Source organism: Hyaena hyaena, unplaced genomic scaffold (genome assembly GCF_003009895.1).
Source record: "Hyaena hyaena isolate Hyena2069 unplaced genomic scaffold, ASM300989v1 scaffold_76, whole genome shotgun sequence".
Lineage (NCBI taxonomy): Eukaryota > Metazoa > Chordata > Mammalia > Carnivora > Hyaenidae > Hyaena > Hyaena hyaena.
The window spans coordinates 3,354,767-3,381,214 of NW_024080709.1; the positions used below are offsets into that span (position 1 = coordinate 3,354,767).

The following is a 26,448-nucleotide window of genomic DNA, read 5'->3' on the forward strand; positions in this document are numbered from 1 at the left end:
AGCTTTTTTTTTTTTTTTTAACGTTTATTTATTTTTGAAACAGAGAGAGGCAGAGTATGAGCAGGGGAGGAGCAGAGAGAGAGGGAGACACAGAATCTGAAGCAGGCTCCAGGCTCTGAGCTGTCAGCACAGAGCCCGACACAGGGCTCAAACCCACAGACCGCAAGATGATGACCTGAGCCCAAGTCAGCCGCTTAACCGACTGAGCCACCCAGGTGCCCCGGCCTTCCAGCTCTTAGACGCTTTTCCAAGTCCCTGCTACTGGACAACATCTTCTCTGAACAAGGGTCTCTCCCCAGTTACAGCTGTTTATCAAGAGGAGAAAGGGCCGACTGAGCAACATTTGGCTCCACGCAGACTTAGAAATACTCACCCAAGTGTATGAAGAGATCTGGTTTTTTCCTACACAGACCTCTATAGTTTGTCTACAGGCAACAGTGTAGAGGGTTTGACTCTCCAGTGCACGGTCCATATTTATTTATAGGGGCTGCTCTTCTGGACACCTTCAACTTGGGAAAGCATGGCTAGAAAAGCATGCTTTTAGACCAGCAGCCAAGTTTCCTATGTGCATCAAACTCCACTGTTGTCACAATCCATCCACATATTAAATACATCGTTTTCCTATCACTCAGATCTCAAGACCCAGACCTTCTGGATTTGTTTTGTTTTTTGTTTTTTTTTTTTTTAATGTTTTATTTATTTCTAGGAGAGAGAGAGACAGCATGAGCAGGGGAGGGTCAGAGAGGGAGGGAATCACAGACTGAAACAGGCTCCAGGCTCTGAGCTGGCAGTCAGCACAGAGCCCGACGCGGGGCCGGAACCCACGAACCGCGAGATCATGACCTAAGCCAAAGTCAGATGCTTGACCGACTAAGCCACCCAGGTGCCCCTTGTTTTGTTTTTCAACCCTTAACAAACTCTGTGAACGGTTTCCCTCTTGAGACTGGCGGTTAGGAAGCTCACAGCCAAAATTAGCCATGTGGTGAGTGCTACCACAGCACGCCCTAACCCTCCTGCCCATCTTCTCCAACCTTTATTTCCACCTCGGGCCAAAGTACTCACAGTCTGTCGCACTTTGCGAAGCCTATTTTAAGGTGCTACTTCAAATCCTCTTTTGGAAAGATAGGATTTTTGGTTTCTTCCTTTTAGTTAAAACTTAAATCCTTAGGCTTCTCAAGCTCTAGTTGAGGACTATCTCATTTAATCCTTTATGCACATCTAAGAAATGCACATCACCATCCCGTCTACTGGGGTATGAAGCAAATGCAGGAGAGGAGAGAGAAGGCAGGGCAAAGACCAGCACGTGGGTCCTCTCGGCCCCTCCCGCACAGAATGCCCAGGAGAAAGCCGCTCACCAAAGACCCTGAGGCAAGAAAGGGGGCAGGGGACCAACACTGTCCTCGGGCTGCAAGAGGGAAGAGGATGTTCCACAGCCCAGTCTCAGGGCAAGAGAAGGAAGGAAAGGAATTACGGGGGCTGCTCCTCAACCTCCAGCCTCCACACTAGAGGCCGCTCCATTCAGATGGGGCAGAACCAACAACAGACCATCCCGTCTCTAAACCCAGAGCCGCCCCCTTCGTACCAGCTCCCCCACCAAGCTTCTCACAGCCCAAAACCTGTGCACCGTACTGGGACAAGGTGGGCCCTCTGAGGGGCTAGTGAGGAGCGAGGTCTGAGGTGTCCCTGTCCTGGGTCACCAAGGTGTCAGAGAGGAAGACCCAAAACAATCACTGGGTCAACGCGTACTCATTGGGCCCCTCCAAAGTACAAGCACTCTTCTTGGTGCTGAAGGTAACAAGTGACCAAAACAGACCCACTTCTTTGCTTTGGGTTTTCTGCCAATTTTTTTTTCCTAGGACCTGGGCCTCCTCCCTGACCCTCCTACCTTCTGTCAGTGCTGTGCATCTTTAGGAAAGCATCCCCTTGAAATCATGGGACTTGGTTTTCACCCTGGCTCTCAATGTTTGAAAATTTTAATAGAAAAAAGTAATAGGCAGAAAAAGCACTTGCAGAAAAGAGGCTACTAAAGAGGAGAAAGAGCAAGGGTGGGGGGCAGGGCTTAGAAGACGGAAGGAAGGTTAGGCAGAGATCCCAGGCCTGAGGAGACCACGGGGGCGAGCCGAGCTGCCCGGCGGCCCCTGGGAGACAAGAGCCAGCACACGAAGCAGATGAAGGGGAGGAGTGTGTGCCTGCCTTGGCCGTGCTCTGCCTGGAGATACAACAGCCCAGAACTCACATATTCATCCATCCATCCATCCCACAGTCAACACCTACTGGACACCTACCAGGCTCAAGACACCTTCCCAAGAAGACAGCCAGGCTCCCAACTTAGCTGAGGAAGGCAGATCTTTAAAGGAGAATCTCTTAATGGAGAACGATAGACATTCACATATGCCTGTCATGAAACGGAGTCTATAGGACCTCTGCCTTCTGAACTTGACCAAGGGTCTAGGCTCCTGGCTCCCAGCCTCATACCAGTATCTCAGTCCCACTGAGCCTTTCCCTCCCATCTAAGAAACAAAAACAGCACCCACCTTCCCAACTCCCTGGCGTGCTAGAAGGGTCAGAGGAGCAAGGAGACAGGCAGGCACTCAATTGAGGCACTGCCTCTTACACACTGCAGCAGGTGCATTTGTAACTCAGAAGAAATCATGTTAAAAAAAAATTGACCTGAAAAATCTCAAGAAAGAAAAAAAGCCACACATAAACATAACCCAGTTATTTGTTCCATGAGGTCACAGCCATGAAAAGAAAAAACAAATACTTATTAAGAACAGGATAATATCTATTCGGTCTTTCTCTTCAAGAAGCCCAGCCTAGGTGGCCAGCAGCTATGGACTGTGGACACATATGGAAATCATTCTTTTACTCCAACAACTGCTTGAATCCTGAATCTTCCTACAAAGCTGCCTTCCCACTGGGGGTGAGGCTTTCTTACACAGACAAAGGAAGAAGACACTTGTTTGCAAGGAGTTGTCAGGAGGCTGCAAGAGGTGAAATGTTTTCCTTCAGTAGACTTTTAAAGCAATTTCAGGTTCACAACCAACTGGAAAGTACAGAGACCTTCCACACACCCTGAGCCCCCACACAATCACAGCCTCCCCCACAGTCGCCATCCCAATCACAGTGGGGCATTTGTTATGGGTGACGAACTTGCGTGGACACACCGTACATTGGGGCCCTGAGCCGCTTCTGAGCTCCAAATCCCACTCTGCAGCTGGGGCACTCTGGGCAAGTTACCCACCCTCCATCAATACCAACTCCCTTATCTACAAGATGGAATTTCAATGGTCACTAGCTCATACAAATGTAGTAAGGGCTTGGTAAGGTCATTATGTAAATTCGGTGCTTGGAAAATGCTCAGCATCCCTTCCCCCACTCATGTTCTCATCTTGCTCAAAAAAAAAAAATTAAAAAAAGATAATGGTCAGCACGTAGAAAATACACAAAACATTACCTACCCGTGTAATTAGTGCCTTTTCCTTCAACATCAGGGGAAAGACAAGGTCAAGGGAGAAGTGACTGCCCAGGTAGGGGCTGGTTCAATTGAGCATATTTTCAGGAGTTATGAGATTTTACGGACTTCCTGTGTACCTCGACCTTGGGAAATAAAAGATTTTTTTCAAAGTGGTCTATGCCCTAGAGCAGCAGACTAGATAACAGACTTTTCTAAAGTGTCAAACAGGAGCACCGTGGGCACCATGGGAAAGGAGACCCAGACAGGGAGGGGTCACTTACGGGAGGCTGTGTGTCTGGGTTCTGGGGACACAAGGCACACAGGATCCCAGGTATCGCCACTCAGACTTGCAGCTAAAACTTGCAATATCCCGTGGGGGAAAAACAACTTGGAGGAAGACGCGGTCCCGAGCAGGTCCCAGAAGACACACGCGCTCTCCTGGCAAACGGGAGCCCCAGCAGCTGGAACGCAAGGGCTCGACCACAGGCCCCCCTTGGAGGGCCCCAGTCACTCTTCGCCAGAGCCACCGCGACAAACACCGGGATGGCCGAGGCCAGCTCCCCATCCTGCCGGGGTCGCCTGGCCCTTGCCTGCCGCACACACCGTGCATGCCGGCCTCCTGGCCCAGCCCCCGTATCGGCATCCACATCGAGAGGACAGGTGACAGCAACACAGGTCAAACAGTACTCGGACACCAGGAATCAGGAAAGGTTGTTGGACTGTCCCTCCCACCTTCCCCACACCCCCATTGCAGTTCATGGTCAAGGTCAACAACAAAATGTCCCAGAGAACGTCTACCCCCTAAAGACACCCTCAACAGGCTTTACTTTATACACGTTCACCTTGATTTTTCTTGGGCAGTAAAACCAGCGGGTAATGATGGGGTTGGTTTTCACAGATCACGGAAATACGCAATTTCTCCGAGCAGCAGTGACACACGCCAGCAGCGCCTCCCTCCCCAACTTGTAATTTTCTCTCCTGTCCCCATCACCACACATCCCATTACTGGCTTAGGCTCTAACATTGTGGCCTTCTTCCTCTTCATTTCCTGCCACAACACACGTTTCAAGGGCCGAGGGAGCAGCCTCTGCACCGTGGCCCCGCAGAGCAGGGCGGAGCCGGGGTCCCCTCCCCTAGGGCTGAAAGGCAAAGGACCACCCACCTCGACATCAGTTCCTTGCTCAGCTGCAGAGGACCGAACGGCAAACCCAGCCAAGCACACAGGAGAATATGCACTTCAACCGTCAGAAATTCATCTGAGATAAAGAGCGGGTTTTCTCATCACTGAGGAAACGACAGATTCATCTGTAAATGTTACCCGGGCAGGGAACCATTTTGGGATCAGGGAACAGGACTTCCATCTCTGCCTCTGTTCTAGATCCAAATAAATGTCAAAACACATCATTTCAACCTGAGGGGCAGCAATACACCACCTTCAGTGTGTGAGCACACGTGTATGCCGCAGCAGCAGAGGCCTTCACACGAAAGCAAACAAGTCCATTAAGGAAATTATGTTTTGTTTGTTTGTTTTTTTTTTTTTTTAAACTTCTGCCCATGGAGGGCCAATCTAACACCACACTGATCCGTTATGGAAACTTGACACTCTTCAAGGCAGTCACAGGCAGAGTAGGAAAAACCGTTTTCTCCTCCAATCCCTTATCCCTCAAGTCTCCGTTCTGGGACCCCGGGCGACCTCTAGTGGGCAATTCCCTCTGCTGGAAGAACGACGCTCACACCCCCAGCCTCACAGGAGGGGGGGAGGAGGGGGGAGGGAGGAGGGAGGAGGGGGGAGGGGGGTCAGCACAAGTTTCCTGGAACACAGCCACCTCAGCAGTGATGGTCTACACCTGCTTTCGTGCTACAGGGCAGAGCTGAGTGTCGTGACAGAGACGGACAGTCCTGTATGGCTCCACACAGTTCCCATCCAGCCCCTCACAGAAACGGTCTGCCGGTCTTAGGAGAAGGTCCAGGAACCCCCCCCCCGTCCCCTCCCCCGCAGCCAGCCTCCTCCCATTCCAGGCCGGGGGCAGCGGTCTGTGGTTCGGTATGGCCTCCCGGACACCCGTGCTGCCCAGTAGAGCTCGCTGGCTGGCTCTCAGGAGGACGGTCAGCCAGACAGCAGGGGAGCAATCGCTGCTTCAGGCAGTGCGGACCCTCCCGCCCTTCAGAGGTCCCCTCAGCTTTGCTACGGGTCCCTCCGATGGCCCCCGTCCAGCCTCCTGCCCTGCGTCTTCTTTATGTGCCTTCACCGGCTCCCAGATGAGGCAGCACCTACACCCAGGGCTCCAGAGCCCCTCGGATGGTTCACACCTTGACCGGCTCCGCCGCTCCTCCCTGCTCTGTCGGCCGCAGAGCAGAGCCACTCCCCTTCTCTCATGCCTCCGGGTCCTGGCACAGACCTTCCTCAAGGACTCCGACTTCCTCCAGGTTTCGAACACAGGTCACCTCTTCCGTGAGGCCCTCTCCCACCCGCAGGAGCAGACGACAAGCCTTACTCATACCCTCCTCCTCAGGACTCTGCCCCCACAGGCCTCCAGCTGCTGCCAGGGAAACCTAGGGTGGCTGCTGACCCCAAACCGAGCCAATCACAGGGAGTCCTCCCGAAGTTTGAGATGGGCCATCTCGGAGTCGAGATAAAGAGGAGGTAAGAGCAGATGCATCTGGCCAGGAGCAAACAGTTCTAACTTGTTCCACTAAGATCCACGAGCTGGAAGCTGAGCAGAGGACCACTGGCCAGGCTAGGGCCCAAGGAGCTAACAGACACAGGGGCAGAAGTCCACCCAGGAGAGGAGCCAGTGTAATCCCGCCAGGCAATCCCAGCACAGAGAGAACGCGGAGGTTCACAAAGGGGCTGGTGTCTCAAGTGTCAAGTGTGAGCCACAGAGTCCCGCTGCCTGACACTGGGGCAAGGCCATGAGGAACCCCAAGTCTAAGAACAAGACCTACTGGCCTGGGAAACAGCACTGGGGGACCTGGTCTCCTACTGCACAAACGTCCGAGCCAGCACAGCTCTCGGAGCATCACTTGCAGACACCACAGAGCAACAGGAAGGATGCGGGGATGGAGGAATGGCCACCCCAGCTCCCACCAGGCTCCTGGGAGGCCCCACTATGCTGCCCTTGTGTCCATGACCTCAGCTATCCCAAGTCCTCACAGCCAACCAGGCCTAAAGACCCCACTTTCCCCAAGGCCCTGCTGTACTTTGTCTATACCTCCACGGGCGCAGTGGAGCCCCAGCACAGCCACGATGGGGGCTTGGGGGAGCAGCCCCCCACCTGCCCCAGCCCCTGGCCACAGTACACACAACACCTTAGGAACGAGTGAAGGGTGGGATGGATTAACGAAGGAGTGAGAGATCCCCACTGCTCAAGCCTGCTCTTCTCAAGGTGCAGAGCTTACGATGGGCCAGGCAGCAACATCAACTGTTTAATTTGAAGTTCTTGGCCTCCCCAGTAAACACTAACCACCGGATTCTCAGCTATAATTTCCTGTCCTAGTGACGGAGATTCAGGCTCAAACCCGGTTTTTTCCTACGCATCCTGAGAACGGATACCCACAGGAGGGAGGGAACAAATTCTCTTATCATTACCAGGACCTATAACTGGACCATTCCCCTCCTCCTTGGCACATGAATCCACCCACATGAATCCCAGATTTCCAACACATCAGCAGAGCAGGGACCAATATTAACACAGACGCGCGCTGGGGGAACCCCATTCACACGGTGATTATGGGCGTCAGGCGTTACTATATACAGTACTGAGGCAGCCATGTGGGGGGAAGGGGAGAACCTTCCCATGTTCAGCCATTGAAGGCCCCCCGGGGGGGGAAGTTATCTTGAGACGAATTTTGAAAAGGGAGTTAAAGACCATCTGAAGAACAAGTCCAGGAGTAGGCTAACTAAACGTGGTCTATCGGGCCATGCATGCAGGCGTGCGCTCACATATGCACACATCTGTTTCTTAGTTCTGTGCCTTTATTAAAAGCACTTCTTCCCCAAGATCTCAAAGAGCTTTTACAAATGCTTCCCTGGGGCCCATACTGCATACTATTTAAAGAGAGCTCATGAGGGCACACGCACGGAAATAATACGCTTTTGTGACTATATACTTAACCTATACCGTCATCTTTCAAACTTTACTGCTTTTTCTAGCTTTGCCTGCCTACCCGCTCCCGTCCATCTCCAGGAGAAAGGACCGACTATACTGAGCTCCACTGTAACTTCTGAGATCCATCCAGGCCCTTGTTGCTTTCGATTTGGTTTCCAGCCTCCCCCTTCCCCTGTCCACCCAGGGTTTCTACTGTGCAATCTGTTAACTTGGGGAGGAAATGGGCCCAGACCTGTTGCCAGAGTTCTGAGGGCCAGCAGCGACCCTGCAGCGAGTTTCCTGTGTGCCCAGCCAAGGGGAAAGCACTTTCTATGCACAATCTCCTTTAATTCTTATACCTCCAGAAAAGCAAGGTCCCCTACACCAATTCTGTCCATGGGGAGACAAAGGCCCAAAGAAACAAAGGCACCTGCCCCAGGAGGGGCAGGAGCCAGGAGCCTGCCTCCCTGGGAACCCTGTCCCCGACCTGCACTGGCAGCACCAGGCCAAGCTGGCCCCTGGGATGGGGCCCTAGCCTGTGGCCTCTGCTCCCCAACCTCTGCCTGCGAGGGAAACAGGAGGAATCTGAGTAACACCTCCACCCCACCACACCCTTCATTTTTTTCCCCCAAATTTCTTATGTTTATTTTTCAGAGAGAGAGAATTGGAAGCAGCATCCAGGCTCCCAGTGGTCAGCACAGAGCCTGACGTGAGGATTCTAACTCACAAACGGAGATCATGACCTGAACCGAAGTCTGACGCCTAACCGACTAGCAACCCAAGCACCCCTACGCTTTCTACAAAATCTAGTAGGAAAAAGGCAAAGACTGAGGAACCATGGGAACAAAATAAGAAAGTCACAAGGGAAAGAAAAATACCCTGCAACTATTTGATATAGTTCTAGATCTTTAACATCCTCTCTGTGGAATTTGGGGGGATCTCGCTCATTTGTATACACACACTCTCACACCCACAGTGTATTTACAGCAACTTTAACACAAAGTTTAATCAAGTGTCCAAAAAGCAAAGGCAGACCGGGCCCCACAAGGATGTGCAGTGGGTACAGCGAGGTCCTCAAAGGGACATAGGGACAGCTGGAGGAGGGGAAAGCACGCCCTCACCCCCACCCCCAAGGTAGCGGCCGCTGCCTCCAGTCCCCTGTCCCACACAGGGCACAGCCCACGCTGCCACCAATTCGGATTTGTCAAGAGAAGCCACCAACCCCGTTTTTACATACCTTGGATTTTACTTATTTATTTTTAAATAATTTTTAATAAATTTTCTTTAATTTTTTTTTATATTTTTCTTTATTTCTAGGAGAGAGAGAGACAGTGTGAGCAGGGGAGGGTCAGAGAGAGAGGGAGACACAGACTCTGAAATAGGCTCCAGGCTCCGAGCTGGCAGTCAGCACAGAGCCCGACGCGGGGCTCGAACCCACGAACCGTGAGATCATGACCTAAGCGAAAGTCGGACGCTTAACCGACTAAGCCACCCAGGCGCCCCACGTCCCTTGGATTTTAAATGCGGTTGACGAGGCTCTCATCAAGAAGGCCCAGGGCATCACGGCCACGGGCCACCACTTCGAGACCCCTGCCCTGAAGCTGGAGTTCCTGATCGCCACCAGCCTGGAGACCGCAAGGTAAGCGGGACGCATGCGTGGAGCCACTGAAGCACCAACAAAATCAGTTTCCTGGACAATGTCACCAGTGTGGACTTGGAAGGGGCCAGAAGGACTCAACACCCCAGGAAACTCCAAGTGATGGACTTGGGAATCAACAACGGTCCAAGCGCCCCACCTGCTCAGAAACACCTGAAAACGACAGCACCGGAACAAACTCACACAACTGTCTGCTTAGGAGCAACTAGAAGGACTGGGGGGTGGGAGAGTGGGGGGCGGGGGGGAGATGGGGGTAGGGTCTGTCCACATATTGTTTTCTCCTATCACCAAGTCAAGGACAGCCTCTACGTTTATTTTCTCAAGTTAAAAAGAAAAAAAAAAGGTATCAGGCCACCATTTACCTTAAAAAAGGTATCTGCCTTAAGAACTAAAAAAAGCCGTTTTAAAGGATGCTTCAAGGAGAAACAAAAGGGAGGGACTTATCAGGAGAGAAAATAGATGGGGGGTAGGCACATAGTGGCAGCTTTTTTTTAATGCTCCAATGAGGTGAACCCCCCCAACGTGTAATAAATTCTAAGTTTTTTTTCACTTTTTTTTTTTTAATGTTTTCTATTTATTTCTGAGAGAGACAGCACGAGCAGGGGAGGAGGGACAAAGAGAGAGGGCGACACAGAATCTGAAGCAGGCTCCAGGCTCTGAGCTGTCAGCACAGAGCCCGACGTGGGGCTCAAACCCATGAACCATGAGATCATGACCTGAGCCAAAGTTGGACGCTTAACCAACTGAGCCACCCAGGCGCCCCCATGTTCATTTATTTTTGAGGGGTGGGGACAGAGGATCCGAAGTGGGCTCCGTGCTGACAGCAGAGAGCTCAATACAGGGCTCAAACTCACAAACCATGATATCATGACCTGAGCCAAAGCCTGACGCTTAACCGACTGAGCCACCCAGGTGACCCAAAAATCTATTTTAAAGTCAACATTTCAGTGGTGCCTAGGGCACTCCACATCATACGGCCACCACCCTGACCTAGCTGTCAAACACTTCTCCCCGTCCCCTACCTGGAACACTTTCTCTCATACGACCCCCTCCCCCCCCAGAAACCACTCTTCTGTTTTCTGGCCCTATGCAACTTCCTCTCCCAGAGAGTCTACAAATCCTAGGCTACATCCACACGTAACCCTGGGAGACTGGTTTGTGCCCCTTGGGAGCTTTCGGAGGCTCACCCTGCTGTCCAGGGCTCCTGCCTTTGGAAGGCTCAACCCCCGTCCATGGTAGGGATAAACCACATCCGGTTTGTCCATCCACCCTTCGACAGACACATGGGCGGTTTCTACCGCTGGGGGGTCAACAGTGCTGTATGGAACATCTGTGTACATGAACTTGATGGAGGCTCTACCTTCAACTCTTTGGGGGTACACAACTGTGGGGTCAGAGGGGAATTCTATCACACTACTTGAAGAACTGCCGAAGTGTTTCCGCAGCAAGGCGGGCCCTCACCCCCCAGCCTCGTCAATTCCTACCCTTATTTCCGTCATCATTCACTGCCAAGTATTTTTCCAGCAGGAAACCGCTACAGACCCAGTTCAAAATGGGTTCTGGAGAAGACAGGCAGTGGACAGCTGCCCGCCTAAGGGGATTACCACAGGGAGGGCCAGGCGGTTTGCTTTGCCATCCTCCTTGGCGCTTGGGCCCTTCCGCTCCAGTGCGAGGGGCTCAAGTGTTTATAAAGAAAGGCCTGCTGAGAAACACCAAGTAGAAACCGATCCAGGGTCTGGATTTAAGGTGACAAATAGGATACAGGTGTCAACTGGACAGGGTCAGACAAATGAAGCTACAGAAAGCAGGGCCTCCCTGCTCTTCAGGGTGTGACCGCTGCATCGGCAGGGGCCCCCGAAGGAGACGGACATTCTACAGAGGCGCCGACCTGGCACCACTGAGGAACGTCATCCCACGGGGGGGGGGGGGGGGGCAGTGGGACTCCATCTGGTGACCCGCCCACACTGTGGGGTGTAGGAGGCCCAGCCAACACCCGTCTTACAGCAGGTCTGAGCCCCCTGGGCCCCACGCCGGCCTGAGGATTTCTGGGCCCGACCCCTGCAGCCACACGGGTCTGAGCCTCGGCTACATGGAGAAAGTAAAATCGGTGGGCCACGGTCCCGAGGGCTACAACACCAACATCGGCTGCAATTGGCCTCACGCTTGGAGGAGTGGTGGGGTTAAACGACGGCTGGGAAGATTAATTGCATGTGAAATACCCATAAATAATTAAGACATCACCTGCACAGCTTCCTTCCGCCCTCAGGCTGTGATATCCTACGCACGGCCAATTCTCAGAGCCACACACATCATCTGCAATTAAGTAGAAGCACGCAGCTACTGAGAGCACACAGGCCAACCTCTCACCAGTCCAGGGACAGCCGTCCACGGTCCTGCTCTGTGCCCCGACACCTCGAGGTCTGGCACCCGGCACGCGAGCTCCAGGTCGCCAGAAAGGACCTGGCGCCTATCCCACGGCTGCACCACCTGCCTGGAGTCTCAGTTTCCCCCACTCTGAAGCGGGCGTGACGGCGCCTACCAAAGTCAGAGGTGATCTGGCAGGAGAGGCCAGTCAATCACAGATGGGCCGCGGATGCCTAGCTAGGTTGTCACCCTGAAGCCGCCGCCTCAGTCATGGACGGCCGGGAAGGGAAGCAGGACAACGCCCCCGGGACTTAAAGCGGAGGCGAGGGAGGCCCGAAAAGGAGGAAGGACAAGGGCCACTCATAAGAGGCCAGCGAACAGTGGCAACCCTCGGACCCTCCTGACACCAAGGACACCACACAGCCCCCGAGTAGCGGGCTTCTCCGCGGCTGCATGCCAGGCAGCCGCCCTCTCAGTGCGCCGATGACTCAGCTGAAGGGCCGATCAGGCAGGACACAGAAAAGAGATGGCAGTTACAGGTCAAGGTGCCCCCGGGGCAGGTAACGGGCTCCTGAGCTAAGAGCAGGACAGGCAGACCAGCCGGATTGCAGGAAGAAAGCAAGCGGACGCTGAAAATACTGAGGGGCTTGGATTCAATGCCTTTCATTTCTATTTCATCTTTGAAACCTGGCTCCTACACCCTCCTGGGGGAAGCCTTCTGGACTCTCCAAGATGAAGCCAGTTCTCCACGTTGGGGCAGGTGGAGGACCTCAGCCCGAACTTTAATAACTGCCCCGCTCGACAGGGAGATCCGTAGCAGCAGACACCAACCTATCCTTGCCAAACGGCCAGCCTAGCCCAGGGCCAGACACTTCTCCTTGTAACTGGAGGAGGCCACGTGGGTCAGATCTGGTCGCCAAGACACAGAACACGTCTACTAGACGGACTGGTGTGAGGGCTTGTATTTTCCCAGGGAGAAAGAGCAGGGGCTACACTTTCTCCCTGGCTTCCAGCCCGAATAGGGGTCTGGTAGCCCCACAGTACCAGCCGCTCAGGAACAGGAGAGGGAACAGCCTAACAAGTCGGGGGCAATGTCGGGATCTTGGCTGTTTTAAATAATGCTGCAGTCAACACTGGGGTGCGTACATCTTTTCCAATTAGGGTTTTATTTTCTCTGCATAAACACCCAGTAGAGGAATTACCGGAGCACATGGGATTTCTTTTTTTAATTTTAGAGGACCCTCCCTGCTGTTCGCCACAGTGGCTGCACCAATTTACAGGTACAACTCAGAAACAAAGGCAAAGGGACAGAAACAGACTCTCAAATACGGAGAGCTGGTGGCGCCCGAAGGAAAAGGGGATTAAGAGTACAAGGATCTTGAGGAGCTGAGAAGTGGAGTTGTTAAAGCAGATTCTATACCCGAAGCTAATATTGCACTGTTAGTTACGCTTCAATAAAGATAACGAAGAGGGGCACCAGGGTGGCTCAGTCACTTAAGCATGCGATCAGCTCAGATCATGATCTCATGGTTAGTGAGTTCAAGCCCCGCAGTGGGTTCTGTGCTGTCAGTGGGGAGCCTGCTTGGCATCCTGTCTCCCTCTCTCTGCCCCTCCCCCACTCGTGCTCACTCTGCTCTCAAAAATATTTTTTTAAATAAAAAATAAAGTGGGGCAGAATAGCCCGGTATAGCACCAAGTGGCTGAACCATGCCACCGCCCACCGTGAAGGGGGCTCTCGAGTGCCTGCAGCTCACAGCACCTCCCCCTGACCTCCCACCCCCACCCAGCAACCCCGGCAGGCCCGCCTGGAGCTCGGCAAGGACACAGGCCCTGGTGGCTGCTGAAGCCATCTCTAGGATCAGCCCCATCTTGAACCTAAATCCCGCTCAGAACCAAGTTAGTGGTTCTCTCCCAGCCTTGGAGGGAGAGGAATTCCTTGGCAGAACGTGACAATCTCGCACACATAGTAGGTTCTCAAGAATTAACGATTTCCCTGGGAGGCAGCCCAACACAGGCAAAAACAAACAAAACACCATTCCTACTGGATGGTCAGAGCAGCTTACATCAGTTACCAGCTGTTCTACCTTGGGCAAGTGATTTAACCTCTCTGAACCCATTTCCTCACCTGTAAGATAACAAGGACAATATTGCCCCCCCCCCCCCCCCCCCCCCCCCAGCGATCGGGAAGGCGGGGCGGGAAGGGGCGGGAAGGGGGCGGCCGGCGGGGGGTGGGGGAGGAGGGGGACGAGGAGGGCGAGGAGGGCGAGGAGGAGGGCGAAGGCACACCTGTAAGATAACAAGGACAATATTGCCCCCCCCCCCCCCCCCCCCCCCCCCCCCCCCCCCCCCGCCTGCAACAATTACGGGGATTGAAAGAGATTACTGGAAAACAGCAGGTGGCAGGAGCTGGTGGGCCATTCCCCTCTCACCTCTACCCCTGCCTCCACCCACTGCCCTCCACTCCCCACCCCTGTCCTGGGGCGGAATCACCCCACATCAAATCCTCCAAAGGAAGCCAAAGGAGACCCAAAGGAAGCCAGAGGAGACCCAAGACCAGCACGGCCCCTGGTCCCTTTCCCCAGAGCAGAGAGAAGGAAGGGGACTGAACAGAATAAACAGGCAAAAAGAGCCCCCCAGACTCAACAGGGAAACATGTGCCCAAGACAAAATGCAGCCCCAGAAAACGCTCTGCCTTCTCTCACCCTGAATCCCTCTTTCCAACACCTAAGAGCAAGGCCACCCTACCCTCAGACAGTGCGGAGACTGGCAAGGAAAGAGCATGAGGACCACGGCCACCACCTGTCTCCCCCAGGAGCAGAACGACACCCTCCCCCCCGGGGAACCTGTGGCTTAGGCATTCTCTACACAAAACTTACAAATGCTGAGACCCATCAATCACTCACAGAAACTCCCGCAAAGAGACCCCACACGGCCAAAGCCCCCCGCAGGGGGAAGGGTACCTCAGAGAGGCCGACCCAGCGCCCACGCTACAAGCCAGAAGCCCACGTGCTCCCGGCTTAAGAATGCACAAGGAAGGGCCCAGGTGCTAGGGACAGCCCGCAGGCACGAGGGGAGGCCGCGCGCCCACTGACCCCACCTGCGCAGCGCCCAGGGGCGGGGAGGCGGCCCCTACGCAGGCCGCTGGACCGCACCTGGACGCTGGGCCCGCCCAAGGGCGAGCGCCACGCAGAACCGAAACCGAGCTGCACCCTGAGCCCAAATCCAGCCTTCTCCCAAGCACTGGCCAACGGTTCCTAAAACCACAGAGGGGAGGGGAGCCGGGCAGACGAGGCCACTGTGTTCACGGCCTCCCGAGGGGCACACCGGCCTCCGCTCCCTGGCCCTGCCCCTCCTCCAAGGTCAAGCTCCCACCCGCTTGCTCCAAAAAGGGCAGCTCCATGTGGACCAGGCAGCCCCAAAATGTCTCCCCGCTGCCCGCCCTGGGCAGCCCACGACACCACCCATCTGGTCCAACACCACCCCTCCTGGGACCACCCATCCATTCATTCATTCATTCACCAGTCATTCCCAAGCCCCTGCTATATGCCACCCATGGCACCATGGGGGCAGGACACAGGTCCCCCTCGGGCCCCCAGCCTGAGGGGGAACAGACACTACACAGGCACAGAAGAAAATCACCACAAACAGAGACCCTGAGAAAAGAAAGATCAGGAAGAAGAGGATTCGGTGAGGAAGCAGGCAGGTGAGACTGAGGGAAACAAGGTGATAACTGATGGGGGGAGGGGGGAATCTAGGCAGAGGAAGGGCCTGATTCAAGGCCCCCAGGCAAGAATGACCTCTGCACTTCTGAGAAGCTGCCTGATGGTCAGTGTGGGGAGGGTGACAGGCACAGGGTACGAGAGGAAAGGCAGGGCTGTACAGGGCGTGACAGGAATTTGGATTTTGCCCCAAGCGCTGAGAAAGCAACTACAGGGCTCTAAGGGGGAAGTGAGCCAGGGCAGGAGGGTGCCCATCAGCCCAGAGAAAGCGCCATCTCATAAAGAAGATGAGTGTGCTCTTTCTAGAAGTTCCTGGGCCACCTCGGATTAATCATCTGCTTCCAAGGCCGTAGCCTGTCTTAAAGGGGCTGGAGCCACCGACCTTAGAGAGGAGGCTGACGGAACAGCCTGAGAGCAGAGTGTGGGCTCCAGACACCAGGGCCTGTGAGGCAACCGGTGGGCAGCCTGGCCATGTGGTCAGGTCCAGCCCGGTCATCTTTTCCTACACAAGCCACTAACCAAGTCTCCCTGTGGCTGGCATGGCCTCTCCCTTGAAGAGGGCATCAGCACTGGCATCCCACCCCAAGAGCCAGGTGGCATTCTCCCCAGCCTCCCTCTGGCCCCTTCCTCATTTCCATCATGGCTTCCCAAAGAGTGTTAGGCAAAGTCAGTAAAAGTCAAGTCTTCCTGCCTCCAAGATGGCTTCTTGCTTTCTGCGGGTGGTCCTAGAGGGTCCTGGCTGGCCTTCTGATGACAACCCCGTCTACCACCTCGGCTAGAATGTTGTAATCATGCTCTTTGGGAAAGCAAATAGCAATTGATAAATCAATAGGACAATCTCTACGGTTTACCCCAACATTTCCCTTTTTCCTGCCTTTTTCTAGCAATTTCTAACACAGCTCTCCATCTCATTCCAGGGCTATCAATCAATTTTTGGCCTTAAAAAAAATATATATATCCATGGCAGAAGTCTCCATAGGTTCTTCGTACCAAATGCTATCACTGCAAACAAGCTCTTTCATCTCTCCAGACCTCGGACTGTTCACTGTTAAAATAGACAAAAGAACACATTCCTGCAGAGTCGGGGGGAGGATGTGCGAGGGTGATGGTCAAGGCCAAGCAGAGGGCTGGCACTCAGTGAGCAGTCAGCCTGTCAACACCTGCTGATGGCCTTGATTCTGCTACGCTCGCTCGACCAACACTTACTACTCACTCACAAGGTGCCAGACACGGAACGAGGTGCAGGAGACACGCAGGCGAATGCGAGAAGGGAAGCGATCCCGGATCCCGGCCACCCCTTGCCCTCGGAGAGCTCCCACACTTGGCCCGGAGGCCGAGGCGGACAGTTAAAAACAGTGAAGTGTGGGGTGTGAAGGAGATAAGTAGAGCAGATGCTACCAAGTCGGGCAGGTGGGGGCCAATAAATGCTTCTTTAGAGAAAAATGCTTGCACAAAGGCTTGAAGGGTAAGTAGCTGGCCCCCCAAAATTGGACAAGGCCCCCTCTAAGAGAGAAAAACGCTTAGGCTGGGAATCAGACCTGCACCTGCGCGGGGCCTGGGCAGGAAGCACGTGTGAGCGGAGCCAGCAGGTGGGACTAGGAGGGACTGATAACGGCAGCCACTGTGTGGCTACAGCTGACAGCTATGCAAAAAGGCCCCTTGGTCACGAGATGTTCTGATTTTTCCACTGAGGTTAAATGGTTTGATTTATTGGATTGTGTTTTTTTACCACGAAAATTTCCCAATGGTTAAATGTTTGCAACAAATCAAAAAAATCTTTTCAACACTGTGCAACCCAAATGAAACCCGTCTGTGGACCGCCAGTTCGGAACCTACGGGCACAAGTGGGTGCATAAAGTGAAGGAACTGCACTGTAAACAAGCAAACCGCCAGGTGTTTACGTTTCAAGATCCAGGAATGGTGGGGAGGGGGGGTGAAGCTGAAGTGTGGGCGGGGGCTCAGGGCTCATGGCTCCTGCAGCATTCTGGACCTGACCCCCGGGGCCGGGCGGCCCTTGAAGGAAAGCACCGCCTGGATGGTAGCTACACAGATCCGCAGGTGAGAACATTCTCACTCCTACACGCACACCGGCTCCTAGGAAAGCGGGCAGAACCAGATAAGGTCGGTAGCAGCCTCAGTTCCCTGGGGCTGACAGTATACTCCGGTTCCGCACAATGTTGTCACTGGGGGAACCTGGGAAGGAGGGTACATGGACACGATCTGCTATTCTTTACAACTTCTTAGGAGGCTTAAGTTCTTTTAATGGTCTTTTAATGCCAAAAAAAAAAAGGTTCTGCAGTCAGATTGACAATGTGTCAAAAGCTGTCCCAACAAACATGTTCCTCCTCTGCAGCTGGCCATGGAATCACTCAGGATGAAGACATCTCTCACTTTCTCTTTCACGTAGACACGGCCACGGATCAAGGCCAAGCAGAGGCCGGGCACACGGTAAGCAGTCAGGACGTCAACACCTGCTAACGGCCTCGATTCTGCTGTGCTCACTCGACCAACGATTACTACTCACTCACAAGATGCCAAATGCGGAACGAGGTGCAGGAGACACCAGGCGAATGAGAGCAGAGTGAGGTGAGAGGAAGGGACCTGAGGGGCCGTGCCTCCTCTCTGGCAGAAAGGCAAACGGGATGGGCATGTGGGCAAGGGCAACACGTGAGAAAGGAGGGAGCGCACACAGAGGGGCGCCAGGTCCCAGGCGGTCACGTGGGGAGAACCATAGGTCTGACAGGAGCCAGCGTGACTTCCTGCCTCACGTGCTACCGCAGGCTTTTCGGCGGCACCCGCAGCCCACAGAAGCTTGGGAGGAGCACGGGAAATTTACAGACGCCGGACTCTCGGGTCCCCGGTGAAGGCAGCGCAGATTAAGCTGTGACTGTCATGCTTCTGGGTCCCCGCGTCCTCTCCAATGTGATTTCAGCAGGCCCTGGCTCTCGAGAGGAACCGAATCAGTGCAGATGGATGGTGCAGGGCCGCCTCCAGAAAGCAAGCACTCCTCATCTGCTCCCACGCTAGCCAGACAGCACGCCCACTGGGGAGCTCTCTATTAAATACGGTCGGGGTCCCCTGGCCCCAACGTCTCAGCTCAATCACCTGAGCTTCACATCCACACAAAGAGAACTTGGCAAAACTCTCCAGAGTGCTCGCTCGCTCTCTCCACTTCAGGGACTGCAACTCCTCTGTGTGACGGGACCATGCTGGTGAATCAGAGGGCTTCGAGGAGGAGAGGGGAGAAGGGCAGGATTCCCCAGCCACACAGCCCTTGGCACCAGTTTGAGTTTTCCATGACTCCCGTTACCTGCAGGAAACTAAATCTGCTCTAAGTTATCCGTCCTACTCAGAAGAGAAAAAATTCTAATGTAGACTAAATGGTTGAGTTTCATTAAAGATATATTGGATTTTCTTTTCCCCCCAAATTGCTCTTTTCAAATAACATTCTTAGAGCAGTCCAGCTTTGCACCTGAGTTAACCTTGGCCTTACCTGTGAACACCTACCCACTATGCTGTCCCAACACTCCGGGAGGGGAGGCTGACTTCCTAGAAGCTCCCAAAGCAAACCTCGACCTCCCTCCTGTGGTGACCAGCCAGGGAACTGGCAAAAAGCAGCACTGATCGGATGCAGGTGGGCCTGAGTTCAGAACCACCTCCTCCCCTCTGCGGAGTCGGACCACCCCAACAGTCCCCGCGGACAGCCGGGCGCGGCAGACGCCAAGTCCCTTTCCAGTTCCTTTCCCTCAGCATGCTTTTCCTTTTGGACCTATCTATGGAAGGCAGAGAGTGCCTGGAATACAATATACAGCCATAAAGACACAGGTCAGCAACTAATCTTAACAAAGACGGGCACAGACGCATGCAGATTTCCAGTATTCGTGGGATCAGTGAATCCACGATTTCATGTGCTATAAAGAACACTTCGATTATAACGCACCACAGTGATGGCCTCAACCCAAAGCTCACCCTGGAGCGATTCTGGATGGAGCCACACCACCAGTAAACGTAGGTGGCAAGAACGTTTTAGAAAGAACTAGCCCCAGAGAACTCTAGCAATGGGGGTGGGGGGTGGCCTCTGCGTCTGGTTTCCCTTGAAGAGATTCTTCTAGCATCCAAGTGCCCACAAGCATGGGACCACACCTCGATTTTTCAAACAAGGCACATAACCGTCAGATGGCCTGAGAGTCATGGCCACAGCTCGAGGAAACGAATCCTGATTTTTTTGCTGCCTCATCCTGACTGAAAAAGCCTTAGACGTAGGTTTCCAATTCCAGGAAACTGAAGTGAGTAGAGGTTATTGTTTTTTTCCCCCCGAGTATAGTTCATTGTTTTATCAGTGAATTTCAGAAGGGCTCTAATCACACAGGCCTCTAGGGATAAACGAATAAATCAATGATTACAAAAACGCCAGGGAGGGATGATAAATGGAAACAAGGACACGTTCAGAAGACACATTCCTTCTTCATTTTTATCAAGGGCAGCTGTGACTAAGGTTGCCAATATAAAATGATCAAAATTAATTAGGGGGTCGATAAACTGCAGTTGTTGGAGGGAAGAACACAATGCAAGGGCAGATGAAGGCTCGGAAGGCAACTTGAACTCATGAGTTCAAGCCCCGTGTCGGCCTCTGAGCTGATGGTGTGAAACCTGCTTGGGAGTCTCCCTCTCTCTGCCGCTCTCCCACTTATGTGCCCCACACTCTCCCTCAAAATAAATAAACTTAAAAAAAAATTAAAAAGCTATCTCAGGGCAACTGGATTTGAATGTGAGGCAAAAAACAGCAGTAGTTCTGAGAAAGAAGGAAGGATTAGGCTGCTTCCCTCAGCCCAGCAGGGGTCTCAGATCAGGAAACACAATGCCTGCTCTTTCTGGCAGGAAGCTAATTGATCTTTTCTCTCAAGTGCTGGTTCAAGAAATGGGGTCAAAGAAGAGCACTGAGCTGTAGAAGGAACAGCTCAAAGATTAAGAGGCACATTCTCAGCGCTGGAAGGGACAGGTCTAGACAGGCCCAGAGGTGGGCCGGGGCTGGCCGGGACTTTCAACCTAGCGCGGGAATGTCACTGATCATCTGAATTTCAAAAGAGCCCACAGGTCATTCTTTTTTTTTTTTTTTTAATTCTTTTAACATTTATTTTTGAGAGACAGAAAGGGACAGAGCATGAGTGGGGGAAGGGCAGAGAGAGAGGGAGACACGGAATCCAAAGCAGGCTCCAGGCCCAGGGCTGTCAGCACAGAGCCCGACGTGGGGCTCAGACTCAAACTGTGAGATCACGACCTGAGCCAGAGTAGGACGCTTAACTGACTGAGCCACCCGGGTGCCCCAAAATCCTCCTCTTAAGCCGAGCCTGAGAGCCGCCTCCAGTGGCTGGCTCTGCTGCCTCGACCCCAACCCTCACTTACCAACTGTTCTCCTTTGCCCCCCACAGTCCACCCATCGTCAACTCGCCACCCGGGTGGCCAGAGCCGTCCTCCCAAACAGAGGTCTGTGTTCCCCTCTGCTCCAGGGTCCCTAGCGGTGTCCCATCCCACACAGACAGCTAAAGCCACACGCCCACCCTCTGCTCTCCTCTCCCTCAGCCCCTGGCTCCGTCTACATATGTCCCACTCCACCCCGTGCCCTCCCACCCCAGAGCCTTCGCACTGGCTAGCCTTCTGCTAGGAACGATCTTCCTCCCTATACTCATGGCTCCCTTCCTCACTGCATCAGGCCTCTACGCAAAAGGGCCCTCGTCAGGGGCGCCTGGGTGGCTCAGTTGGCTAAGCGTCCAACTTGGGCTCAGGTCATGATCTGACAGTCTATGGGTTCGAGGCCCGCGTCAGGCTCTGCGCTGATAGCTCAGAGCCTGGAGTCTGCCTTAGATTCTGTGACTCCCTCTCTCTCTATCCCTCCTCTGCTCATGCTCTGTCTCTCAAAAATGAATAAACATTTTTTTAAATGTTTTTTTAAGAAGGCTCCCATCAGAAGGGCCTTCACAGACAGCAGTCCACAGCAGCGCCTCCAGCCAGTCTCCATCCGTGCTTGTGTTCCGCCTCATGTTGCTTCAGAGGACAGAGCACCCCCTGATGTGTTTGTTTATGTCTGTGGTCTCTGAAATTCTCCAATGACATGCAAGCTCCATGCGTCCTGCCCCACCCCCTGGAGCAGTGGTTTCCATGGGGGTGGGGGGTGCCCGCCGCACAGAACATCTGGCCACGTCTGGAGACATCTCTGAGTGTCAGAACTGGGGTGGAGGTGCGTTTGCCTCGGGTGGGAGAGGCCGGGGTGCCAGTCAGGGTCCGGCACACAGGGCAGCCCCCGCAGCACAGAACGGCCTGGCCCAAACGTCCACAGGGCCGCCGCTGAGGGGCCGGTCCCACGCGGGTTCTGTGCTTGCTGAATTAATGCCCGAGTGAATCACAAACGGCCAGAGGCAGCAGGGCCCGGGTGGGGGCACCACGGCCACGAGGCGCCAGGCACTCCCAACAAGCACTCAGCACCTGTGTGAGGTCAGGAGCACCCCTTCCTCACCAATACTCAGCCTTCGCCGGTCAGTAAGACGGGGATGACAGCCACGTCTGCCCCCGGAGCTGCTGGGAAGAGATGAGGGGGATAAACAGACCACACTTAGAGCGGGCCCGGCACAGAGGACACAGTGAACACACACGTGGTCATACACAGGTGTCCATGCGGAGTCCCTGTGGCCTGGCCTTCACCGTCCAGAGGAACTGGTTTGCGTCCGAGATCCTCTGCTCCAGGCCCATCAGAACCAGCCCGGTGCAGGGGCCCAAGGTCACAGCGGTGGACCGCAGGGCAGGGCGTGCCGCCTCCGGGAGGCACCCGCATACCTGGGCTTTCTGCTTTGTCCCCTAGAAAAGCCCAACGGGTACGGGTCCCCTGCATCCCATGTGCACAGGGCACCATGCGATTCTCCCTAACAGCGGCGGACATGAGGGCAGCGGCCGGCAGAGCGGGCCCCCTCCTCAAAGCCAGCAGGACTCCACCTGCGGCGGGACCCAAGGCCGCAGACCCTGCGGAAGGAGGCCAGGCAAGGAGGCTCCACGCAGAGAGGCTGCAGCGTTCCATTCCCTGCGGCCGCCTGCTTCCCCCTAAGCTCTGACTTCTTGGCAAAATACATCAGAAAACTCGAGGAGAATATGTATGTGTGGGGAGGGGAGGGGTCAAAACCCACCCGGGCCACGGCCAAGTTCTCCCCTGGCAACTCAACTACACCTCCCATGAACACCCAGAACCGGTGCCGCAGCCACAGGGAGCACTAAGTCAAGGTCACTAGATACTGATCACGGCCTGTCACCTGATGCCCCAGGAGGAAGCTAACTCTCCCCTCCAGATATGTACGCCCACTCAGCGGCTGCCCTTCCCATCTCTGTGCTTCAAGGAGAAGGGGAGGTGTGCCTTTCGGGAAGGATCAGGGGAAAGGGTGGTCCAATGAACCCAAGCCTGGCTACCAAGGAAAGGGGTCCTGGACCTCACGCTCGGCCAGTCACCCAGCAGATTCAGGTACTTGACATGCTCCAGTTTATCAGATGCTGCCAGCAAATCTGTGAGGGAGAGATCACGGGTCCCATTTTGCAGAAGAGAAGACAGAGCCTAGGAACATCACCCACCCCCAAGCATAGACCTAAAAACAGCCTGAAATCCAAGTCTCTTCTCAAGTGAGGTGCTGTGTGTCGGAGGGGCGCCACCACGCCTCCATGGGGGGCAGGTGCCCCACTGTCCCACCCCGATCCCTCTGCCCCTCATTCACGGCTCCCCGGAGGGACAGAGGGATGGGCGACTTGTCCCGCCCAGGAGCCTGGGAGGAGGGGCGGGGCCTCCTCAGCCCGAGCCCTTGTGAGTTCCCTCTCTCGTAGCAGGACTCTCACACAGAGAGTCGTGACATCGAGGCTTTTCTTTCCAGGAAGCAACTTTATTCCAGCCGGCTCAATTGGGTTCGTACCCAAAGAGCTAAGCCCTGAACGCCACGTGGCGTGGTTTTTGTATATTTTTTACATCTTTGTCTCCCACATACGGTCACGCGCAAACATGTAGTCTGATGAAGTGCTCTCACGTCACAGGGTCGTGAGGCTGTTGTCACACATGCGAATAGCAAGGTTGCCTGAGGGGTTTTTTTCTTTTTCTTTTCCTAGGGAGGGGACCTTACCACACACTGGCTGCTCGCCACCCATGGGGGACACCGAGGACCGGACCCCGCGGGGTCTCTCCCTGACGAGTGAACCCAGGGTTGACATTTTTGCAAGTCGGCCTGCTCCCAGCTTTACAGCTGTTTCCAGGCAGCTTTGCTGATAACTCGGCTTCCGCCGTGACGTGCGTCTCTCTGTCTGGAAGAGGTGGCGCCTCAGCCGAGACTCACAAAGGAACCAGCACTCCCCAGGCCACGAGGCGGCGGCGGAGGCGGGGGGCCGTGGTCCCGGAGTACCCGCAGGGACGGTGTCGTGAGCACCGGAGAGATGACGGGGTGCAGACGCCCGAGGCAGCAACCTGACACCCCGTGAGACGGCGACCCCGTGAGACGGCGAGGGTCGAAGGCTAGTGCAGCCCCTGCCTGTGCGCTCAGGCAGCTGCACGCTTCCACATGCTGAGCCACAGAGGTTAGACTCGGCGGGGGGGAGGCAAACCCTTGACTGTGCCCGTGAGTATCTGCGGAGTCTCTTCCATGCAACTGCATTCACATACAAGTCACAAACTTCAACAGTCGTCTTTGGGGCGCCGGGGTGGCTCAGGGAGTTAAGCGGCCAACTCTTGATTTCAGCCCCAGTCATGATCTCATGGTTCCTGAGTTCAAGCCCCACATCCGGCTCCACACTGACCAGGCAAAGCCTGCTTGGAATTCTCTCTCTCCCTCTCTCTGCCCCTCCCCTGCTTGTGCATGTTTTCTCTCTCTCTCCTTCTCTCTCTCTCCCTCCCTCTCAAAACAAATAAATTAAACTTAAAAAAACAAAAAATAGCCGTGTTTAAAGTTAGTATGTAGGATCTCGGAGAGGAAGAGGTGGAGGAATAGGAAGAACTGTGCCCGAGCCCCCCGCACCCCTCTGGCCATGGTCAGGCCCTCTCAAGAGGATTTGCCACTCGCCCCCTTTCGGGACGGGCGCCCCTCAGTGGCACCGGGGGCGTCCGGCAGCCTCACTGCTCCGGGGACCCACCACTTCCAGGGGATGCCCGGCCCAGCAGGCTCCCTCCACCCCGGGGCCAAACCTGGTAACGGCATGGGACACAACCGCACACTGAGCTGCCCCTCTGGTGGCACATTTCCAACAGCGCTGACATTTCAAACAAGTCTGACTGGTGCCGCATCCCCTGAGCAGGAAGCCTGTCTGGATCGGCTCTGAAGTGCAGCAAACGGTTACGTTACATAAGCGGCTGCCAGGCCCAGCCGAGAGCCGCCTGGAGAGCAGAGGACCAAAAATGACTCCTGGCTGAGGGGTCGATGCACGCCCACCCCGAACACCGCTGCCCGTAAACAAATTAGGCGTGTGCGTTGCTAGGGGAGCCTGCAGGGACACAGCAGGTCTGAGACGGGGAGGATGAAAGCCCAAAGCGGGTAAATCATGTTTGCTCGGAAGAACCCCGAGCAGAGACAGACACCGAGACCCAGGGATGTGCCGACAGCTCAGGGCAGCCGCGGGCACAATGGTCAGGGGTGAGCTTCACGAGGCAGTGACCCCAGCCTAAAGCAAGGGGTCACCCTGGAAGAGAGACTCCTGGAAATGCCCCAGGGGACAGGCCAGCCCAGCCAAGCCACTTCCCCCTTTGTAAAATGGGTTGCTGCGAAGGGTGGGCGCACGGGGCCGGAGGACCGAAGGCCTGGCGGCAGGAAGAGCCCCTCAGACCCCGGGGGTGTGGGCTCAGTGCACTCCTCCTTGAGGAGCCTCTGCACACGGCCACCCTCTCCCTGCAGTGCCCTCAACCCCCTGCACCCACGCCCGCGCCCCTCCCTCCTGTCCCCCCCACAGCAGCCCCCACCCTGAGGCAGCAGCAGGGAGCCAGCCGTGCAGGTCAGTTCCAGGCGGCCCCCACGCGGGCTCCAGGCGGGGAGGGGATCAAGACTGTCTGACGTGAGACTCTGATTAGGATTCCCTGCTCCGGTGGGGCGCGGGGGACCCCTCCAAGGTGGGGGTGAGGGAAGGTCCCTGTGCCAGTCACCAGGTGCCCACGGGCAGCAAAGAATCCATGACCCCACATGACCCAAATGTCTTCCTTTCCCCCTGGCAACCCTTCTTCCTTTACTTCCGGGTTTTCTCACCATGGCTACTTCCAAGAGATTCTGAACCTCCTGTGGGCAGGGTACAGGTCACAGGAACTCACAGATGCTGAGTGCACTGGCACACGCACTTTACATTAGCTTACTAAGTCCTCACCACGACAGAGATGCTGCATTCTAATGATGGGGAAACTGAGGCACAGAGCTTCTGGGTGGCAGAGCTGAACCTCCTTCCACCTTTGACTCCCCAGCACTGAGAGCAGTGCCCAGCATGGGAGAGATGCTCCACAAATGTTTGTAGACTACACAGACACATCAGTAAAGAAGTGAAGCGTGTCTAAATTCCATCTGGAACATTCTAAGTACCGATACAGTGACTGAAGGTCTAGGAGATAACATTCAGTGGGAAGTCTCCCCTTTAAAGAAACCTGCCCGACTTGTGTTGGCTGTGCCAACTCGAGTTGCTCCTGGTGCTTAAGGGAGGGGGCGAGGGGCACAACCAGGGTGACAGCCTGCTGGGCCACCCTCGCCGCCTTAAGCCGAATCCTCACATGCCCAGCCCGGCCACTGGCCGGCTCTCGGGCCTGCCGCTACCTCGGAATCGTTACTACAGCGCTGTTCAGGCTGCGGGATGTGCGGAGCTGTGTTCCTGGGCGCTGAGCCAGACCTCTCACCAGCACCGAGAGCCCCCCCAGGAATAGCCGGGACAGAAAAGGACCCACTCAGCCAGGCCTCCTGATGACCAGGGGCGTGCTCCTCGCCCTCTGCCCTGGCTCGACATCAGAAGTGAGGAGACGGCAGAAGGAAACAACCGAGTGGGTGACCTGGGCTCCCCTCTCTCCACAGCCTACCCCCGCACCCCCCCCCAGGAAGGAAAAGGAAGGCAACAGCTACGATTCCGGTGCCGAGTTAACGCTCCACGGGTAATTAATTATACCTCATGAAAAGCGATGACAAAGGA

The 26,448-nt window shown here is 55.0% G+C and overlaps 1 protein-coding gene across 3 annotated transcripts in view; it reads right to left on the reverse strand.

Moving 5' to 3' along the window:
• SNX29 (sorting nexin 29) overlaps positions 1–26,448 on the reverse strand; it is a 497,164-nt gene that overhangs the window by 375,316 nt on the left and 95,400 nt on the right. The window lies entirely within an intron of this gene.